Raw genomic sequence first — 22,456 nt, 5'->3', positions numbered from 1 at the left:
GGTATTAATTTGTGACTTAAAAAGAAAGTATCTAATTAGCAATGTACTGTGGTATCAGCATTATGTTACATGATTTTGTTTTCATCATCCTCAAAGCATGCCTAAATCTCAGAGAGAAATGAGGAAAACCGTATAATCAACCATACAAAATCAGTCACAGCTGTACAAAATGTAGTGTGGGCAAAAACGTACCTTTTGGTGAAGCCCGAAAATATTGACAGGTAACTGTGACAAAAGCTTTGTTGTTTAAATGTGAACACGTGCAACACACACTAGGCATCAGCAGAGCATTATGAATTTGCCTGAGAAGCATGCGCTAAGAGGAATGTATTTCTGACTGAAGAGGAATTTAGTTCTGAATTTATTTCTGCATCGCCGTGTTCTTGTCAAAGTATAGAAGAAGGACTCTGCCTGTTTAAAGCAGATTTGGACCCATTTATGCATATCACTCCCATATAGGCATAAATATCTTTATTTAGGGTTAGACAGCATTAATCTTTTGCCTGTGGGTACAGATGTGTGTATGCCTGTGTCCTTATTCACATACACATGTATCTCAAAAAATGGTAACCTCCTCCAGGGAGACCAGCTACAGCAGGTAACCCACACCTGGTATCAAACTCATGAAAGAGCCAAGGATGTAGAGATCCCATATCATTATTTGGCCAAGAATGATCTTCGTGGACAAAAACAACCCTGTTTTTGATCTGCACATTGCATGGTGGTAGTACTTTTGCTGGTTTGCTTTGTGATTCATTTCAATTGTAGTTCTGCAGGACGTGGGAAAAAAAGAAAAAATAGAGCTTTTTAAAAAAAATAGAAAATTCTAAGAAACCCCTCTTCTGTCTCTTTCTCTGACTTGGGGGAATTCAGTTCAGGAGAGGTAGAGAAAACAAATTGTCTCAGCCAACCTGAGTCCTTAACCTTTCAGGTATTATAATGGAAATAAAATTTGTTGTTCTGAAATGTAAATAAAATGTGTTGTTTTGAAATGTAAATAAAATGTTTGATACAGACAACTCATAATGCAATCCTGGAACTTGTACATGCACAGGTGTAACAGAGTGGGGACAGGAATTTGCCTTCTATTTGTCAGCTTTTCAGAATACTAAAAGCAAGAGATTCCATCTGGAGAAGAGTTTCTAAGTTTTGAGAAAAACGAGATTAATGTTGTTCCTATATTGTTCCAACTGCTTGATTAGAAATGAGTCAGAGAGTGGTCTCTGTGTTCTTCTCCGTCTGGATATGTGTACTCCCTGGTAAGCTCAGATAGGAAATTAAAAATCCTGTTAGAAGTGTTTAGATCCTTAGGTAAAAGCCTTAACTAAAAGACAAGGTTCCTTGTAGGATAATGAGAGATTTGTTTTACAGTGCAGGCCCTCATGCTGAAAATACTCATGTGGGCATGTATGATGGATGTAATGAACTTGTTTGATCTATTTATAGTATTACTCAGTGTATGTTTTTACCCAGATGGTGCTCCTTAAATTTCACTGGACTGTGTGTATGAGCAGCAGTTTACACTAAAGATCACACTGCAGAGCAAGAGTCCAAGTAGCAAACAAATATACTTAATTAAGTAGACTTTCACAATTAATTAATACAATACTTATGACCTTTTTATGGTGTCTCTCTGCAAGAAGGATTTGTAACTTTCAAAATTGCTAGTAATTACTATCTCGTTTTTGTTTTGAATAATTTTCTTTCCAAGGATAAATAAATAACACTCAATTTTGAGAATGGAGAAACGTGCAAAAATGGTGGAGTAGCCAAACTACTCCATGAGTGTGCCTAGGTGTGGATTCCAACCCTCCAGCATCTTCTTCATTCTGTACTGCTAGATCATTCCCATCCCTATAGCACTTTGCTTCTCCAAGCTTCCTATTTGATAGTTTTGGTTCCATATGTTTACTCTTTTCATATGCTTGAGCACCCACCAAGATTGGTTTGCTTTCCTTTTTTAGTAAGACTGAAATTTTCCTCCATTTTCAGCTGAAGTCTATTTGTATTCACTTCTTTCATAAGTTATTCTTGTAATTTAATTTTTAAATAATATCATTTTCATATACATTCTGAAATTCTGCTTTGATCTACCAATTTGTAGTTTTATACATTTAAAAAAAGAGAAAAACATGCCTGTAAAGGGGGAAAATAATCCACTCAATTACATTAAACAGGCTCACATCAAACTATAGTTGGACCAAATGTCTTTTCCCATGTTCCTCCCCTCCTACTGAAATAATAGATTTCATGTTAAATGCAATATTTGAATAAAACACATTTTTGGGGTTTTTTTTAACATCCGTGGGCACTGAAAGGTGTTTCATCTGCTGACACCCTGATACTTGTACAATGTATCTGATACATATGAACTCACCCGAGACAGCTAATTTTAAGACTTGATGGGTCAGAGGTCCTGACTGGGTGTGGTGATGCCTGCAGCTCTCTTTGGGAAGGTTATAAATGATAGCTCAATGGGTCTAGGTTAAAAGTACAGGAGGTTTTTTGTTTGGTTTTGTTTTGTTTTTCTCTGCACCATGTGTCAGGAAGCTGGCTTCCCTTGCTCTGTTTGTTACTTTAAAAGCATTTGAAAATATAAGTGCAATGGTTTAATTGAGCTCGGTGATTGCCAAGTATTTTCTGTGACTTTTAACAGGTTCAATTACTAGATTGAGATCACATCAAAGGAACTGCAGGATTATTAGCATTACAAATCTGCTTCCTGATCAGAACTACTCAGCACATTTTTTTTAAGGAGGAGAGATTAATATATTTCTGTAAAATGAATGAAACCACCTCAGGTTCTAAAATAGCCTCTTGTGTACTCCATAAAACTTCCCTTTGTAAAGAGCCAGGTGCTGTGAGGTACTGATTGTCAATTTTAAGCTAATGGTTCTAACTTTGGAGGCTCTACAGAAAAGGAGTGCATACGGGAATAGTGCCTCATTTTCTCTTGTTCTCTTCCTTCCTTGTCCTTCTTCAAGCTGCATGATTCCCACTCCCATACTACTGTTTGCTTCCCTTTTAGCTCTTCCAAAATGAGTTGGGCTTCAAAAAGACTTTTTTAAGATTAAGGAAGAAACTAGTATTTTTTTTTTTTTCTGGACCCTATCAGACCTGATTCACCCTGCAGTCCCTTAGCTCCATGCTGGCCTCGCTGAAGGCTTGGTGAGTGGCAGTGATGTGGCAGGAATGGCAGCCCATGGTGAAGAGGACCATAACTCTGTAAAATGGACTTGTTCCCAAAAAAAGCAGAGGGTGGAACTGCATATGGATTAAGTCTTATGTTGAGCATCAAGTGCAGCTGTTTTTATTACATTATCTGCAAAACAGAGCAAGTAGTGTGCAGGCAAAGCTCAAAAGCCCCTTAGCAGCTTCCTAATCTGAGGTCAGTTGAGAAAGGATTCTCATTCCTGGATTCAACTTCCAGTTTAGGGGAAGGCCCCGTACCTAAATCCTTTGTGCACTGAAATGTTGTTTGAAATGGTTTGGGCTACAGAAAACCATCTGATGCCTTTGTTAGAGGACCAAGGGTCTGGAATTTGTGTAAATATCTTACATGTGGGAATGGGACTGTCAGTGTAATGTGTGTGCCCCAGCTTCTCAGCCTCAGACTATTGACACAGTCCTTTTCTGCCATACATCCTTAGGCTGTTCTTACTATTTTTGACAGCATTTCTGTCACATCAGCTGCAGCTTGCCACTCTCCAGGTCCTGGCATGCCCTGTGGGTTGGCTGGCTCGATGATATTCCCTGTTCCCACAGAACCATCTCTTCCTGTAGAATAGCTACCATATCCTTGATGACCTCCTATCCCGTTAGCAGTTCACCCTCACTTTGTCTCTTTCTTCTCTCTTTTGACTGTGATTTCAGGTCATATCACAGCCGCACTGTTCCAGGGCCTGCATTTTCTCTTTCTTAGCCATGTGCTTGCCTGATCATGTTCAATTAGTGGTTTTCCAAAGGGTGATCTCTGGTCTTCTTGCACAGTTTCAGTAACCGCATCTTCTTGAAGCTGCTCTAATATTCTGACATGTAGTGGAACTAAATGTAGAATGCCCATCTTCCTGTCCAAAATGTTGTAAGGGGCAGGGGAAGATTCTCAAAGAAAGACAGCTTAGGTCAGGGAAGAGCAATTACTTACGCTGGAAAATCTGTGAATGCATGTTGGGTAACTTTGCCTGTGGCTTCTTTGTGGTGGTGAGGATGTTCGTAGTTCCCAAGAGCACATACAAATTTCATGCTCATTCTTCATGTGACTGCTGAATGACTGGTTATCTTGTGTCAAATGTGAAGGAGCTAGAAGTGCAACTCTTCTCAAGGAAGTTTTCTCATCAAGGCTAAGAGCAGCATCTTTCTCTCTATGCATCTCCCTTCTGTCCTTTATGACTTCAATGAAAAATTAGAAACGGGCTTTTTCAACCTTTCTTTTGTGTACATAAGTACACAATGGCCTACTTGGCCATTGTAGCTTCAAAGAACCATTATACTTTCCTGCTCTACCCTCCTATAGTCACAAGCGTCTCAGATCATCAGATGCTCTTCAGACCTAATAGCAGAAACTGAGCAATGCAAATCATGTCAAGATTGTGAAGAGCCTGAAACTCAAAGTCCAGGTTAGCTGTAACTTGGAGTTGTTGGCTCTTCTGCAAAGACCCAAACAGGCATAATTCAGTCTTTAAAATCAAGGTAAGTCTTGTTTTATGGAGTTGTATCTGATCAGTCTAGTTCATGACTACCCAGCTGCACATCTCTCAATGACAACAAATTAATTTTTTATCTGTATTACACTGTCTAGGCTGTGGACAGCATCTTCTCCCTGTTATTTTTCACATCTCAGTGTTTTCTTGTGACTTGATAGAACTGAAATTATATCATTGCAAATAAATGGGATCTCAAACCTAAAGTAGTTATGCAGCTTTGAATATGGCTTCTTTGAATAAGACTTGGTGAATAAACCTGTCTGTGCTTAGGATTCTGGGCTTTTTTAGTCCTGTGCTGTGTCCTTATCACTGATGTATTTTATTTAATTCATTAATAGTTAATTATTTGTAGCAGACTTGGCAAAGGTAGAGATTGTAGCATTTGAGAGATAAAATGTGAAGGTATTCATTGATTGCAGTAAGAATGGGAAAGCATTTTTCTCAGCACATGAACAGGTTTTTATTCTGTTTTGTAGATGGAGATTTTGGAGATGGAATATGCTAAAAATGGAACTTAATATGCTTCCACATTTCATTTGAATAGTCATCAAGCAACGCCGGTCTGTGTGTCATCAGAGTATTTGGTCGTAGTACTGCATAAACATGGATTGTTATTTCTTTGGCTGTTTGGGTCTCCCAGAGTACAGTACATACTTCACATTTAAAATATGTACTCACTTTGCATTTAAGAAGGGGCCTTTTGTATTAGGAAAACTTACACAAAGATCTGTGATGGACAATGGAGAGTAGCAGCCACCTTTATTAAATATTGCTTTTAATACATTGCTCTTAATACAATACAGGTTACAGAGTGAGATCAGATGCCTCTTAGATCGGTGAAGATGGATGAGGAGTAAAAATGCTGATACTAGAGTCTAGTATCAGTGTAGGCTTATTGTGAGGCTCTCCATCACCAGCTGGAAAGCAATGTTAGTAAAAAAACTTATTATCGCAGAATCTTGTTAGGAAGCACATAGTCAGTCTGCAATTATTTTATCTTAATGCAAGAAAAATGCATTATTTGTGTCTCTAGAAGAAAAACAATTAGTTACCACATTAATATCAAAGAGACAAGCATAATTAAATGACTTTCTGTGTTCTTATTCTGCTTTCAGCATTAGTTTTCTGAGTGCTGTGTGCATCAAAGTTATCATTTTACAGTTCTGGTATCTACTTGTCAGAGAGCAGTTTATAGCAGTTGTTTATTTTGTTGTTTAAACATAATGAGGAGTGCAGTTGACTGTCCAGTACACATACCTTGGCTTGGGATGTCTTTCTCTGGCCCAGGATTGAAATGGTCCCGCCTCAAGTCAAAGACAACTTGTTTCTAAGGCTGGGCATAAGACAAGTCAAGCTGGTCACTGATGCAAGTGCACTGCTCTATGAGGGCCTTTGACAAGAGGTCTTCTGAAGGAGTCTAATAACAAGTTTCCAGATTTCCTCATTGTGTAGCACATTGTCTCAGAATTACATGTCCTGTGCCATCATTTCACACAGTTTCATTGACTCATCAGAGGCCGGTTGCCAACATTGTGCTTCATCTGTTAATGCTGGGAGAACAATCTTGTGGAAAGGCAGGCATGTTTTGGAGCTATTCAGAGCTCCAAACAGGACGAGTGCTGCAAAAGAGGAAATAGAAATAGAAATAGAAATGACAAAAATCTACAGATGTTTGGAGAGCCAGAAGGCTAGTGCAGGAGCTGCCAAAGAAAGAACACATAACAGGAAAAAGAAGTGGATAAGAAATACAGGATGTGGTAGAAAACCTTATGAAGGGAAAATTTTGAAATGTTTGTCAAGGCAAGCATCGTCCCCACACAGGAGTAGAGAATGGTATTTCCTAAGATCTTTTCTGTTTCACCACAGTTTGATGATTTGATTTTATTAGATAGGGTGATTTTACTTCTGATCATTCTCATTTTCCCAGCTGAATGCTTGTGATCTAGCAGAAATATCATAGGTTTATGGCCTCATATAGGACTATCTCATTGTAATGTTTGATAGTATTTGATAACGCTCAGTAGAAAAGGAAAGATCATGGTCTAAAGTAGCCAAAATAAATTTGTGCTAAGTATTTGCTACAAGTATTTTAAGTGGTATTTTTATCAATATTTTGAAAAGAAGTACCTATTCATTCCTGAGACCTGTGGAATGAAGTTCTGCTCTGTGTGTGGAGATGTTAACTTTGGTATGATCAATACACAGTGAGAAATCAGTGCCGAGCTTCCTCCCAGAAGCCAGCTTAAGGAATACTGACCTAGAAAACGGAGGGGTAGCACAAGTAATGCAGCTCATGTCTCAGAAGAATCTTGTCTAGCTCCAACTGAATTCTTCACTGAGGACTATGGTGCAGTCAGGTCCTCACAAAGAAACCTTTGGAAGGCAAGCAAGGAAGAAAATGCTACAAGTTGCATTTCCATGAAGTGAAAGCAGAATCCTAAATAGCATCTCCTCTGTGTAAAGTATCAGAGTAGGGTAATCTCAAATGCCTCATTTTCTGCAGTGCTTGTAAATATAACATCACACACTTGTTAGTAAGAGGAAAATGAGATTGAATTTCCCTGTGAAATATTAAAAGATTGCAATGACACCATAGTGCAGAGGTGGAGGGCTCTGAATGTGTTCTGACATTATATTAAAAGATTGCAATGACACCATAGTGCAGAGGTGGAGGGCTCTGAATGTGTTCTGACATTACAGCTGTCAGCCTCCCTGTACATGCAGATGTCATACTGTCAGAATTCAATAGGGTGAAATAGGTTTTCATTTTAGATGAACAAGAACTCCAATTATAACCTCTTACAATTCCAATTCTGTACTCTGTGAATGTGTTTAACATTAGTTCAGCCTGTGGCATGTTGCCTGGAACTACAGTGCTAGTTGCAACACTCTGCTATCTGTACAATAGGGTGGAAAAGGAACTTCCCTTAATCTCCCTGTATTTGGGTTTTGTAACTTTTTTTAATGAGTCTTTCAACCTTCAAGTTGTCACTCTTACTGTCAGTCAAAGAATTAATTTCTCTTGATAATAGGTGAAAGTCCCACCTGGCCAATTGAGAGCTCTATGGTTGTTTAGAAACTATGGTATCTGATTAGCTAAAGAAAAGAATCTTGTTCCATGTATTAACATTTCTGAAATAGATGAGATCAGAGTATTGAGTATTGTGGAGGAATTGTGGTAGCCCTGATTGTAGGAATAAAATTTTAGTTGGCATTTTTCTTGTATTTCTGAAGGCAATTATTTTGCTGAAAAAATCATGTAACTGGTGGTAAAGTCAATAAACTTTTCTACATTGTATATGTGACCCCGAAAAAATCTGTTTTGCAAATAGGTCCTCACAAGAGAATGTTCATGCACTGAAATAAAAAAAAAATGCTGCCAGGTCTTATGTATCTGTTTTAATATCAAGATAAAAACACAGCTAAAATATTTTAAACAATATAATTTCTAAAAAGAAAGTGTTTCCATTTTAATTCCCTCTTGTAATAGCTTGGAATCACAATTGAGTTCTATTATCTTTTTATATTTATGACCTCATGCAACTTCCTGTATTACTTGTGCAAAAACTTTGCTTTTTTTCAGCCAGATGGGAAAATTTGTTACACTCAAATCTATACACTTTTAAGATATAAAGTTCTTATCTTGAAAGCTGTGCATTTACATTTACTAAGTTTCTATCTCCATTTAATCATAGTCCTGAATAGTAAGTTCACTTGTGGTTGCCTGTGTGCTTAAGCCCATGTCTGTTACTGTGGCAGTGAACAGTTGTCCTTTGAAGCCTTGTGTGAAGATGAGAGAACACTCAAAGTACACCAAGACTTAAGAGCTAGAACAGAGCTTGCCTTATTCATTTGCTTGTTTGCTAAATGTAATATCACAGAATTTTGCTTACAGATTAAGAAAATTTGATGTGCAAGTTATTGAAAATAACTAGTTAAAGCTTCATCTGTCTCTCTTCTCTAAAATTCCTTGCAGAATGAAAAAGTCAGTAAACAAAAAATCTGTCACTGCAGCTGGAAATGTTAGTATTAGCATTAGGATATATTTCAACTGTAATAGCGAGAAAAAGCAATTTGTTTTGAAATCTCATCTGCCTACTATGGCATATACATTTCTATAGCCTTGCAGCTTTGTTGTGTTCATGAAAGTATATGGTTTGCTGAGGATTTTCTAATTTAAAACATTTAAAAATATGTAGATTAAATCAATATAATAGATAATTATAAAATAGAATATATTAAATCAAAATTATAGATTAAATCAACACAGTTTAGTCCATGTATCTTTATCTTTTGATTTACTATCTTTAAAAAAAAATACATGAGATGTAATAGCTACAAAATAATACATAGCTCTAACAGATTAAAGTATGTAAGAGTATTATTTATCAGACATTTTGTCAAATCCAGACCTGAAAATAATCCATATCTGGGCTCTGTGATAAAAATAGCAGTCAGATATATTTTGATCATGAACTAAAATGAAATTCAGCTGTCTGACAGCACTGTTGATCTTTTCCTATGTGCCATTTAATTTGGTAATGAAAGGCGTGCTATCTCCCTCCCCCATATGTTTAACTGGAACAATTTTTTCAGGTGCTAAGCACCTGTGGTTCCAAACCAAACTAAGTGCTTTTTGTAGCACAAATCAAGAATTCTGTTTCAACACAAAATGCTCTTCAACAAGTCCTTTTTATTGCTAAGATGACCATCTGCCCTTGTAAGCTCTTGACAGTGCTATTTTGGGATGGTTTCACTAGTTAGCTCTGGAATGGTCAGAACACATCTTAGCAGCACAAAAAAACTGATGAAAAACAAGTGTACTTAACTCTAGCTCTGACATGCCGGTAGATTATTTAAAATCATATTATATTTGCTTCAGATGAAAAACCTTTAGAGAAAATAAAGTGAATGAGCAGTGGAAGTGGCATTAAAGGCATGCTCGCAGAGTTTAATTCCAGATTAAGCTTTGCTGTGTGAATGCCAGTGTACTCACTCTCTTGCCATAAAAAGATCCTGTCTATATCTTCACTTCAGTTGATTGTCAGAATGTAGAGAAAATGCTCCCTGATAGAGTGAGATACAGAAATAAGTGCTTCAGATTAGTACAGTCAGAATTTGGAGTGCATGGTGACTTCTGCTCTGCGAAATAGTCCTTTCAGCATTTATAACAGGGCTTGAGGCAGAGAAGCTGTTTTTTCGTTTTGTTTACTTAATGAAAAATAGTATTTTATTGATAGAGAAATCCCTATGAGATCAGAATTGGTTTTTCACAAAATGAGTGTTTGACATGTCCCATAGTAATCAGTGCCTGGCTTGACTGTGTTATCTCACTGGCATCCAGTCTAAAATTACTGGGGAAAATGCAAGTGAAGTTGAAGGCAGAACCTGCTGCAGATTTACCATCCTTCTTCCACCCCCAACTGGGGCTCTCAAGAAATGAATATACTTGACAAATTTGAATAAAAATTAGTAAAGGAAGAGGCAGTCAAATGCAGAATGTGTCACAGAAAGTTACTGATGATGTCTTTTAGGAAAAGCTAAAATAACGAGTTATGTCAGCACAGAGAGCTTCAGGAGAAAAAAAATCCTCCCAAACCTGTATCATATAGTTCATGACATAAATGTGTGTTTTCTAGTTACACTGTAAGTTCTTGTACATACTGTTCCTCACCAAAACCCATGGAAGCAAGAATTTATTCTTGAATCTCCTGGAGAGAATGGGCATAGTGGTCTCAATGGACTGCAGCCCTCCTTGGTGATCCCTTAGAAGGGGAAGTAAGATGCATGTAGCACATGTTATCACCACAGGTGATGAAACAGTACATTTTGGGGACTGAACCTGCGTATGCTAATAATAAATGTTATTCTTGGTCAGTGCTGAACTGCGTCATCAAGAACACTCTGTTTTGCTGAACTGCTCTGTCCTATAGAACTGGAATCAAGTAATGAGGTGTCTGAATTACTTTGGTTTTGCTGTGGCCAAGTTCAGCTAAAAGTTTGGTAGTTTTCTCGATTTGTTCAATGTTGGTTTAAAAGAAAAACATAAATGCAACACACTGCATTTTAAGCATGTGTCCTTTTGTATAGGTGGAAACCTTCATTTGCTCAGTTTAACCATGTTGTGAATTTGTTTTGTTGCATATCACTGCTCCAGGTTGTGTCCCTTTTAGTGAGATTTACTTTATTATGCAAACTCTAATCTGACATAAAAAGTTGCAAATACGTAATGGCTATGGCCTTCAAGGATTTAACTTTGGTCTTTTTTGAGGGATGCTGAGTGCCTGCAACTCTTCTATTAGCAAAAACAGTTGACTGCTCAGGACCTTTGAAAGGCACATCCCAAATATACCTCTTTGAGAATAGTCCTGATCCTCAGAAACCCATATCTTGTTATTTCTGAGCTATTAATAAAGGTGTTTATCTCTGGGCAAATTAAGTGTATAATTAAGGGCATAGTTTTGTGTCTTTCAACAATAAGAATGATTTTGACCCTGAAATATGCAGTAGCATATCCCCAGGCTGCTTTTTTCTGGAAGGCATCACCTGAAGTTTATTAAAATCAAACCTTAATCAATAAAAGCATTTAAATTTGAAGTTTTTCTAGCAGGTCCTTTGTGCAGTTTGGATTGAATGTCACCTTTACCCCATCCCTGTGTGTGTTTTTCCTTAGCACTATTTGTCTATAGAGATGTGCTTGCTGATTCAGGCCTATTAAGCAGGTTATAACAGCAATGGAATCATTTTCACTTGAACCTACTGTCATGATTTGAAATAGAGATGCCTGCCAAGGAAGGCGGGGAATTCCTTTGAAATGGAAAATATGATTCCCTCCCTTTCAAATTATAAAACTTTGAAATTATAGAGCTTTCAGGCAGACATATGAGAAAACAAATAACAGTTCTTTACTAGAATATATAGATATATATTAAAAGGCAAACACAGATCCCCATCAGCAGCAGCGCAGAGAGCAGAGCCTAGCACAGACCCACCCGCAGCCTCGCTCGGCCCTCGGGCACTTTCCCCTCCGGTGCAGTTCCAGTCACGGCCAGCAGGGGCGCTGGTGGCTCCCGGCCGGGCAGGGCGGGTGCAATGATTCCCCCGCGCCTGCAGGGGGCGCTGTGGCGCGAGCTCAGGCGGCGGCAGGGAGAGAGGAGAGAAGGGGCTCCCTTTGCAAAGCCCCAGGAAGGAGCCGGTCTCAGTGCCCCTCCTGTAATGCGCTACAGCAGGAACCTCGGAGCAGCAGTTTGGAACAGCAGAGGTGGGCACACCCAGGGTGGCAAACAAAGTGTATTGAAAACTCCAAAGCCATGCCAGGAGCCGCGGCGATGGAGCACATATGGGATGTCGGGTTAGAGCATAGCAAAAAGCCCAAAGCAGCGGCAGCAAACAGCCGGGCTGGGCAGCGGCTGCCAGGCTCCCACAAGCAGCCAAGGGATGCTCCCCCCCGGGGGTCAAGGGTCAGGGTCCCGGGTTTTCCCCTGAGGACCCAAGCAGATGGTGAGGGCCTTCCCAGTGGGATCGGGTGTTGGAAAGGTCCCAGTTCAGTGGCCACTCTTACGAGCAAAGGCTCACCCATGGTAATGAGAAGCAGTGAAGGACAGAACTCCATGTGGCAGTGAATTCTCCCCATAGCAGCAGCAGCCCAACCATCTCACCTCTGGTCCCAAGAGCAAGAGAAAGACAGAGAAGCTGAACCCAATCCCTCACCCTGCAGCTGAAATCTCAAGGTATCTCAGCTTTTCCCAAGAGGAAATCCCCCAGTTAAGGGACTGCAGCCACCTGCACCACTTCCCCCCATCTTGGCCACATCCTTTGTCTTTCTTAAGCATCCATTGTTCAGGTCTCTTAGGCAACAAATGGGAGAAAAATTCCCTAAGAGAAAGAAAATAAGAAAAGGAACAAATGTTAACCTCCAGCACCTACTGAGAAGTAAATGTAGATTACCTATATATAAGCAAAACTCACTTTCTTCCTCTGTCGTTGCACAAGTGTCTAAAAAATACCAACAAGAGTTGATGATAGCAGATAAAAGATGGTTATATTTACTTTATTAAAAAAAAAAAAAAGTGAGTGCAGTTAACAGTAGACCAGAATGGGGATAGAAAGCTGGAAAATAAACTTGACTAGGTACATGTTGTCATTGGAAAAGTTTCTGTAATCACCAAGTCATGGTTTCTTTGAGTCCTTGGGTTGTCCCTTTCTCTTTACTACTGACCAGATATGCTTCAGCAGGTGCATGGAATGTGCAGTACCTGTTCTCTCTGTGAGAGCTGTTTCTCAAGATGCAGCAAGGCTCGTTTGTATGGAGGCCTGGGTAGCAAGAACACTTGTCAAATCATAGCAGTTGTAATGAATTGACCTGCATTCCCTTCCCAGTGGAGTGAATACCAAGAGCTTCCCCAATACTTACTGATCTCTTTTTGGAGAGTTTCCAGTGGAATAACTTCATTCCATTTTCAGAGTACTTTCTCTTGCATACTGAGGATTTGAGTAACATGTAAAGTGCCTGAGTGATTGCAAGCTCCTAGAGGGATAAAATTAGGACTAAGCTTCCTTGTGAGAGATCCCATACTTTTTAATATTAAGGATGAATATGGGAAAGATTATCGACAAGACAGGACATGAGATGAAAACTTGGACAAGAGATGTACAATATATTGATGGTCAGGAATAATTGGTTTTGGCATATTAATAATCTGGTTTTAAACCCTTTAAACATTATTAAACTGGATATATAGAAGTAAATTATCTAGCCTGCTCCTCTGTAAACATGGAAGTCAGGTTTTAACTGGTGGGTAATTTGTGGATCCTCAATATGCTCAGTGGATTAATTTTACACTTCAGTAATTTTTCTGAAGAGTTTTTGCAGTGCAGCAGCAACCTGTAACAAGAAGCTCACAGAGCAACAAAAATCAAGGAGATGTGTTTTCAGGATAGCCAGTGTTCCCCACTTGGAGCAGTATTCCACACACTCCCCAGCTGCCAGTGGGGAGTGTACAGTTGCCAGTGGTGATGACTGGGTGGAAAATCAGATATATGCTTTTACTTATAAACACTAAAAAAAAGTAACTCTATTATCTTTATTATTGGGAAGTGTACTGCATATGGATCAGTTGGAAGTCCTGAGTGCTGCATAGATCATGGGAACTAAGTACTTCAGGAGGCTGCACAGAGAATGAGACATTTCAGGCTCTAGTTCTGGTGACTACACAGATTTTCAGTCCAAAAATCCGATTTAGATGATGTTGGCTGTCTTAGGTTGCAAACGCAAGATGTGGCTGGGGGTGTGTATTCTGTTGCCATCTGTTAGAGGTAGGGCAGTTATCTTCTGCTAATCAGGCCACCTGTTAAAACCAGGTGGGGCAGTTTGCTTTATGTCTTTCACAACCAATCCTCCCTCCGGGAAATAATGGGCCATGGAGTGTCACTTCATGGCTGATAAAATTACATCAGCCATTGGGAGATGCTCCACCCTGGGGGAGGCCAGACATTCCTACCTGGATATGATCTGAGATTTGGAACACCACAGGCAGCCTTTTCCCACTGCATTCCCAGAGGAGCAGCTTTCTTCTCCACTGGATTCCCAGAGGAAGACCAGGCCCATCTACACCGCCACCAGACCTTCCTAGGAAAACTCCACCCTTCTACAGGATCACTGCTCCAACAGAACCACACCTGTCACTGCAGGAGGGCTGCAGCCACCATTTAATGGGACTGCTACCAACACCCTGACCCACAGGGTGTCAGGTCGTTTTCTTGTACTATTGCATTTGTATTTTAATTTTCCTAGTAAGGAACTGTTATTCCTATTTCCATATCTTTGCCTTAATTTCAAAATTATAATAATTCAGAGGGAAGGGGTTTACATTTTCCATTTCTTCCTTCCTTAACAGACACCTGTCTTTTCAAACCAAGACATTGATAAAGTGGTGTCTCTCATCCTGGACCTCTCTTTTCATGTCAGGGCTCACAAACTTCCACAGAGCTCCTGGTGCAATCAGGAGATTTTCCTGACAAATTGTGATACGCAACTGTGACAATAGACTCGGATGCTGGCTGTGGTTTGTCTCTGTGTTTGTGCTGTTGGGAAATGTTTGAATTTCATTGTCTATTCAGCAGTTCAAAATCAGGGTTATTGGAATGTTTCATAGGTATCTTTTGACGAGTTTGATTTTGTCTTCTATTCTGAAAGTTGAAAAAGTATTTCTAATCAAGTCTGAATTCTAAATTCTCATTAAGATTGGGTGAGGGTTTAATCTAAATTGATGGAATTAAAGAGATATTATATATTTGGTACTACTTAACACACAAAGATTGATTGGTCAGGTATAACAATAATCTTTCTTTCTCTGAAAGCCTGTTTCAGATTGGATTCCTATTTCAGTATCAAAGATAACTTGATCGTCTTGTAGCGAGCTGTAGCTGAATTGTACATAATGAGAGCGATTTGTGTGATGGGAGCATCTGTACGTGTATGAGCAAGAGGAGAAGAAGGGAGGGATTTTAGCTTGTTTAGAAAATAAAATGCATGATTAATCTAAATATGACAGTAGCATAAGCTGTGAGGACTGTCTTCCAAACAGCATGCTATGAGTCTGCTTTTTCTACTACTCTGCCAGCTGCACTCACGTTTTTGCTAACTGCTGGTTTGTTTTCCTGGCGCTTGGGTGAACTGACTGCTGCCTCTGCCAGAAAAAAGCATTGTGGGGAAAGACAGCCTGAAAAATGGCCTCTGAAAGAATTATCTGCTCAGATGCAGTGTAGTGGGAATGAAGGGGCAGAGAGGAGAGGTGCCAGTTTGTCACTGCTCCCTAAATCTGAACACCAGGGAGAGGCTTCATGTCATCTGCCTGGAGTCTTCAAGATGTATGCATTTGGGAGGGATGTGTCAAAGCTAGTGGAAGCTTGATGAGAAAAATCTGTCTGCAAAAGCTGGGTTTGTTTCATTTTTATTCCTTGTTGGGAGTGATCTTTAGAATGATCACCTTTCTCTTTTGCTTCCCTTCTTCAAAAGCTAAATGCAAAGGGAGCTATAGGAAAGAATATGAATACCTAATAATTTCATGTGTTTGTCACCACACTGCTCTGCATACGTGGTAGTTTTCTCTCTTCCTTGAATAGACATTTCTCCTTTAAACACTTGGCAAGTGTTTCTTTTTGTGGGGTTCATTGCTTGTTCTTTTTAAATAGCAAAAAGATCACAGGCAAGTGAGTGCAAAAGCTAACAACATAAAGTAAACAGCAATTATGAATAAGAAATGCATGGAAAAATATGAATGTATGTACAGCAAGTTTTTACATAAACTGAATATAAATACAGTGGAAGCATAAGAGGCTGAACTGCTGCCAGCAGGATAATTATATAATTGAAGTGCTTGTCTGTGAAACTGCTTTTTCTGTGCTTTGATATATAGCTCCACTAATGAGGTGGGTCTCAGTTCCAAAATTTGGTCTCTGTTCCTTGTGTAATATTCTTCACATATACAGCTGTATGAGGAATATGCCTGCAGCCTTTTGGAAATTAAACACAGTCCTTCTAGGTAACACTCCTTGCATCTGACTGGTTTCTGGGTCACACTTTTTGCCACTTCCCATCTAAGGGAAAATGGTGCTGGAGTTGGAACAAGAAGAAAATTGGAATAATGTAGCACACACAGCAATTCACCTCTCCTTTCCCACAGCAGTCATGTTTATTTAGATGTATGTTCCTGATTGCTTTTGTGACTGAGTTCTCCTTGACCCTTCCTTTGCTAAGTAATCATACTCTTGTACTTAAGCAGGAACGGATCTTGTGGGCAGATTGATGTGCTGATGAATTCCGTGAAGGTCAGGAAAAAGGATGAGGCTGATGGATGTGTGTCCGGAAGAATCAGGTTGTCTTGGTATTGTTTCACACCAAAGTACTGGTGCTTTGAAAAATAACTGAGTCTAAGTTGAATATTGCATTACCTGGGACCAGGGAGATGATTCTGGCTGAAAATTTATTTTACTGTTTTGTTTCATTTGAAGATTATCAGACTTTTTTTTTAACTTGCTCTCTTTTAGTTTTCTCTCTGAATTCTCCTCATTTCTTGATCTGTCCTTGTAACTTTGCTGCCTTCTCATGCATGCACATGCATGTTGAGAAGTAAGTTTCAGAGCTCCATTGGTTTCTTTCAGAAAGAGAAAAAGATGAGAGATCCTCAGGCTTTCTGTCTCCTCCTTTGCCTCTCTTTCCGTCTTTCTATTTCTTGTCCCCTAAAAAGAATCCCACAGACCAGTATTTCTTTTCTTGGAGTTGCTACTTTTGCTGAAGACATTGGTGTTGCAGGAGCCTGCTGATAAGTGACTGTCTCTGACCCCTATTCCATGTGTCTCCACCACAGTCCCAGGGCTTAATGCAGATGGGCATGTTTTGATGAGGTTTTTTTCTGTACTTCTTAAGAGAGTAATAATTAATAGCAAGATTCCAACATGCTCCTGTTTCCCAACATTCTGAAGAGTCAGTCCCTGTATATTTGTGTGGTAATATGTTCTCGAGTGAAAATGAGGAGGCTTCAAATCTGGAAACACTGCATTTTAATAGGTAAGTTTAGAATAATTAAAAGTGTTTTGTTATTGGTATGCTCCAGATAAAAGCATGGAGACTAAAGAGATGGTCCAGAAGTTCCAGATGTATATCACAGAGTCACACAGGATTGTGCAAAATGTTCCCAGAAAAGAGATCCCAGTGAGATGAGACAGCATCTGTTCACTGAACCAAGAGGACCTGCTCTTCTCTTCTCTCCGGCTTGGCTTTGCTATTTATGCACCAAAGTTGGCATTTAAACCTTTACCTTTTATGATTCCTCAGCTTTGAAAAGGCACAGATCTTGAAAAAACAGGTGACAACCATTTAAAGGATGTTGTATTGCCAGAAAACATGGGATTTATGCACATAGCCTCAAATGGGAAGCATGCCACCAGAGTGTCATATGTGTCTGCTGTCCAGAAGAAAAAAAACCCGGCTTTGGGTGTGGGATATATTCACTTAAACAGAGATTTCCAGTACCCTTGTAATCATTGTCGCTTGAGCTCCCAGGGGTCCTGCATTGTAACTGCCATCCCTAGGCAGCTTCCTCACATACCCTAAGGAGCAGAAAGTGGCACAGCACACCTCTTTTAAGGCCCTGGAATTTGGTGGCAAGAGGAAGTGTCTGGGGAGACTACTGGAAATAATGCCAGGAGCATTGGACAGCAAGGGAAGAGTAGCTAGAGCACATGATAAGGGAGATGTGAATGAGGCCTATAAAAATGGTAGGTTCCTTGTAGCAGGCAGATAATTAAAGAAACTTAAAATATAAGAGCCTGGTTTTTATACGCTGGCATGTGCTTATTGACAGAAGATCACATTAGTGACTTCCTCCTGCTGTAGCAGAAAAGTAGTTCAGGCTGGATTTGTCTTTCCATAGATCTTTTAATGTATAAAATACATCAATGTTCTGTAAGTTGGAGAGGAATTTTGTCAAGTCTAAAGGGTTCACATACATCAAATTCACTTATTTGTCAATACTGTAGGTGACTAATATGAATCAAATTGATGGTTCACAATTGTTTTGAAGTAGATTGGTCTTAGTGTGAGGAGATATTTTCAAGGAAGTAGGAAGCCCAAAAATAGGGGTAAAGAAAATAAAGGCAGCAGAACCATGACTGGAGAGTCATTAGCAATGATATCACTAACTGGGCCAGACTTAAAATCTAAATGGGAAGACATGTGGATTATGCAGTGGGAAGCGTATCTGAATAAGCCACGGAGGAGTGCCAGTTTTATGAATTCAAATAAATACTACATGCATTTAAAAATCTGGCTGTACACAGACTGACTTGGGAATGAGTCAGCCTGGTGACCAGGAGCTGGCTAGGAGTGCTGCTCAGGTTGGAGCTGAGCCAAGCCACCACTGCTGGGCAAACCTGCACTCTGTGACAGCCCAGCCTGGGCACGGGTTCTCCAAAGGAAGAAGGGAGGAGGGAGCAGGGGAAAACCAAGAGGCGGGAGCCTGAGGAGAATGGTTTGCAGGACTGTGTCTCTGCAGTGGCTGCAGAGCCACGTGCTCCGAGTCCTGGCACGGCACCGGCAGCTGGCTGGGCTCTGTCCTGTCCTGACCTAAAGCTGTCTCGGGCATCTGCCTGATCTGTCTAAGCCTGGAGCTGGCTCCAAGTTGCCCGGTGAAGTACTCACAGTTATTCTTAATGAGTTATCAAGAGCTCAGATCTTAGCCAGCAACATGTGGTCAGTACATTTGGATTGTTATTTTTAACTCTGTAAAGAAAGAATACAGTTGATTATATTGTTTAAGCTGTGTTTCTTTTAAACAGGAATTTCCTTTTTAGCACTGCCATATCCCTTGGCGTCTCCTTTACGTCTTTCATAGTTTTCAGTTGCAGGATCAACTACAAATCAAAAATATCAGACATTTTAGCTGACAATGCAGTATATGCTTCTACAAGGTCATGGGGTAGTTTTCTTTCTTTTCCTAGCTCTGAATGGCAAAGTAGATGGGACACAATTATATACTTGGAACAGGTGTGACAAAGACTGATATTAGCAAAGTACTGTGGCTGAAGGATAATTAAGATTTTGCCATAAGAAAGATGGATTAAAACTTCTACAATTAATAAAATATATTGCTTAACACATTAAATATGCATCCAGTCATGGTCCATAAATAGCTATATGACAAAATTTACCAAGATCACAGGAAAAAAATAATATGGGGGATACCGGCTGGGAATATAAAGGTGCGATGACTGAAATTTATATCTTCCTTTCAAGGATAGCTTTGATATTGTTAAGTGTTGTTATTTCTTGACCAAAAGGTATATTAGATGGTGTCTAATATTTGTGCATCAGTGGCATATGTGATATAAAATCTAGATCTGCTTAAGGTAATAACTTTTGAAAAAGAAAACTATTTCCTTAAATTTGTTATAATATTGTTCTTTCGTTTACCAACACATCCTTTATACTGAGAGTTTTTTCGCCTAAATCTTTACTAACATTGTTCTGAGCTAGAAGGAAGAGGAAGAGATCCACCTGCCAGAAAAAAAGACATGCCTGGTTCATGTTGTAGTTAAATGTAGGAAACAAAAAAGCCCAAACCAAACAATGAATACAGATGGTAGGCAGGTATGAAAGTCGGTTAATTACATGTTGAGCTCTGCACTTCCACTGGCAGTGGCATACATTTTAGGTTTTTTTGTCTTTTTTTTCCCCTATAGTTAATGTGTTGGAGTTTTTGTTCAGTTTTCTAAAATATGCTATTTTCTTATATTGTTTTAAACTTCCCATTTCAGTGCTTTACAGAAGCCTTTTTTTACTGTCAGCGCTGCTAAGGGAAGCTGGAATAAGGGGACTTTTTAAGAAACTACTATCAATGTTACAGAGGCTAAAATTGTCCTCTGAATTTTTCAGTGTTGAATAATCTCCCAAAATGGAAGAAGTAGTGGTGCTAATTAACCCTCCTTATAATATATTAAGAGCTCTGATTCCTGTGTAGTTAAATTTTATAAATAAAAAATATAAGAGATACAATATTAATGAAATATGAGTAGGATTTTTATTCTTAATTATTATTTTTATGTAGCATTGTTTATGCCTGGAGGATGACTGCAAGTGTGTCAGAAAGTAAAAGGAGAAAAGTTGAAAATTATATTTTTAATGTTCCTCTCCCTTTCTTACCCACCATTATTAGTGCAGTCCCCTGCTATGAATTTTATTGTATTTCAAGGTACTTTTTTTACCTCCAATGATGTAGTTCATAGTCACATATTTCATTGCAAGCCTCCAACCCTCATCATTCAAATTTTCATCAGTTAAGTTCCTCTTTCTAACCTGTTTTTCCAACCTGTCAGTTTTTCAAAATGAGAGCATAAATTGGTGTAGATTTCTTCTTTGTCATTTTTCTGTGTGAGACTTGAAAGTGTAGTCATTGTAAGTTCCCACTTTCTTTTTCATTAAGGCTTTTTTTTTTCTTTTTATTCCGCAAAAATCTATGAGGTCCAGAAACAAGAAAATGGGAGGTTCATGCAGAGCTATTTATTTTTTCCTTTCTCCTCTCATTTCCTTAGTACTTCTGCTTGACATTCAGGTCATTTTTATCTGAGGACTTGTTTCTGGAAAAAAGAGGAATATCTTCCCCTCAACCTCATCAGTGTCTTTGGACAAGCCCAGCACCCCGACTCTTTTAGAGGTTGTTGGAACATCCCACACTGGGAACATCCTATACTTGTTGAGTGCTTTTTTGGCTACTGAGAGCTTCAGCAAGGTATGAGGATGTGCAGCTTCTGCTGCAGGATCCTAAACAGGGCGGGGTTTATTTCAGGAAAGACTTTGGGGAGCTGTGTGTTCTCCAGTCTGCTTTGTAGTGACATTTGCAGGTGGGAGGGACAGGCACATAGCAAAGTCGGGAGTAAGCACAGCCACCACCTTTCTACGTGCTTCCATGAATTTTCCAGTCCAAATCAGAGCTCCCATCACAGTCAAGTTTTCCAGTTATGTTAGAAGTTAATTGAGCCCAATACATTAATTTCTGGGTATATTTCCGGCCTCCTGCTGGGCAGGTTTGCCCCTGAGCAGGCAGCATGGGCCAGATAGCTCAGTCCTTTGGGGACAGACTGCCTGAAACCCAAGCAGCTCTCAGCCGCTGGCTACCTTTAGCAAGCATAAGGGTTATCAGCTCTTTTTGGTGATTATCAGCTCTTTTGAGTTCAGCTCTTTTGCTTGCTAAGGTACTACTGGCTGGCCAGCAGGCAGACACAAGAGAGGAGAAGGTGGTCCAGGCGTTCCACAGCGATGGCTTTACTGGGGGTCTGTGAAGCATTCCAGCGATGGCTCTTCTTGCCAGAGTGGGCTGAAACAGCCCATTATATAGGGCAAGGGGGGATCAGAAATTGTCCAATAGCAGAAATTGTCCAATAAGGAGAAGTGACCTATGGGGTTACATAGAGATAAGCTGGGGTCTGAAAGGCAGAAGAGAGGGGCTTCTTTTGCTGTTTCACTGTGACTTGGCAGTTTAAGCCTCTTCCCTCCACGGGCCCTAGCAAGCCCGGAGCTTGATACATGGGTACATTTAAGATTTTCATTACATTTCCACAACATGGTTTCAGGTTTTAAGATGAACTCTGCTTGTTATAGAATCCCCACAGAAAGGTAAGATACAAACTGTACTGTTTCTTGTCTTTTCCCTCTGTGCTGTTATGAATATGCATGTACTTAGAAAGAGGAGCTGGTTTTGTTCTGAAAGCTCACTCTTCTACACTTTGTATATGATAAGAGAAATTCTTATACCTTTTCCCTCCTTTTTTTTTTTTTTTACTCGCCCATTAATGAATTAGTCATAAAAAGATCTCAAAAGACAAAGCATGAAAAAGTAGAGTTCCTGAATTCCCTGAGATTTTCATTTTGTGCTGCTTTTCAGTAAAAATGTGCTGAAGTGATACCTATAGCCAAGTCTGTGAAAGGCACTGTGGAATATATAAAATGTGATCCTGGGAAGATCCAGATGTGTTTAAGTGCAGGAGCTCTGACTTCAAAAACACTTTTACAGGTACTTGTAATGAGCATTCCAGCTGAAGGCTCATTTTTTGAATGCAAAAGAGACAATTCTGTGAGAAGAAGCTGGGTTGTTCACCTTTGCCAACTTATAGTTTTCTTTTCCCTTGATTTATTCCCTTCTCTATTTTTTTTTTTTCCTTCTTTATTCCTTGCTTTGTGGTTCTTGCTTGTAGAAACC

The 22,456-nt window shown here is 39.5% G+C and overlaps 1 protein-coding gene across 2 annotated transcripts in view; it reads left to right on the top strand.

The window, feature by feature from the left end:
- The window catches only part of RNF150 (ring finger protein 150), a 116,943-nt gene that overhangs the window by 17,978 nt on the left and 76,509 nt on the right, over positions 1 to 22,456 (top strand). The window lies entirely within an intron of this gene.

This window comes from Haemorhous mexicanus, chromosome 4 (assembly GCF_027477595.1).
Source record: "Haemorhous mexicanus isolate bHaeMex1 chromosome 4, bHaeMex1.pri, whole genome shotgun sequence".
In the NCBI taxonomy this organism is placed as follows: domain Eukaryota; kingdom Metazoa; phylum Chordata; class Aves; order Passeriformes; family Fringillidae; genus Haemorhous; species Haemorhous mexicanus.
The sequence above is the reverse complement of the archived record's forward strand: the minus strand, read 5'-3'. Positions and strand labels throughout refer to the sequence as shown.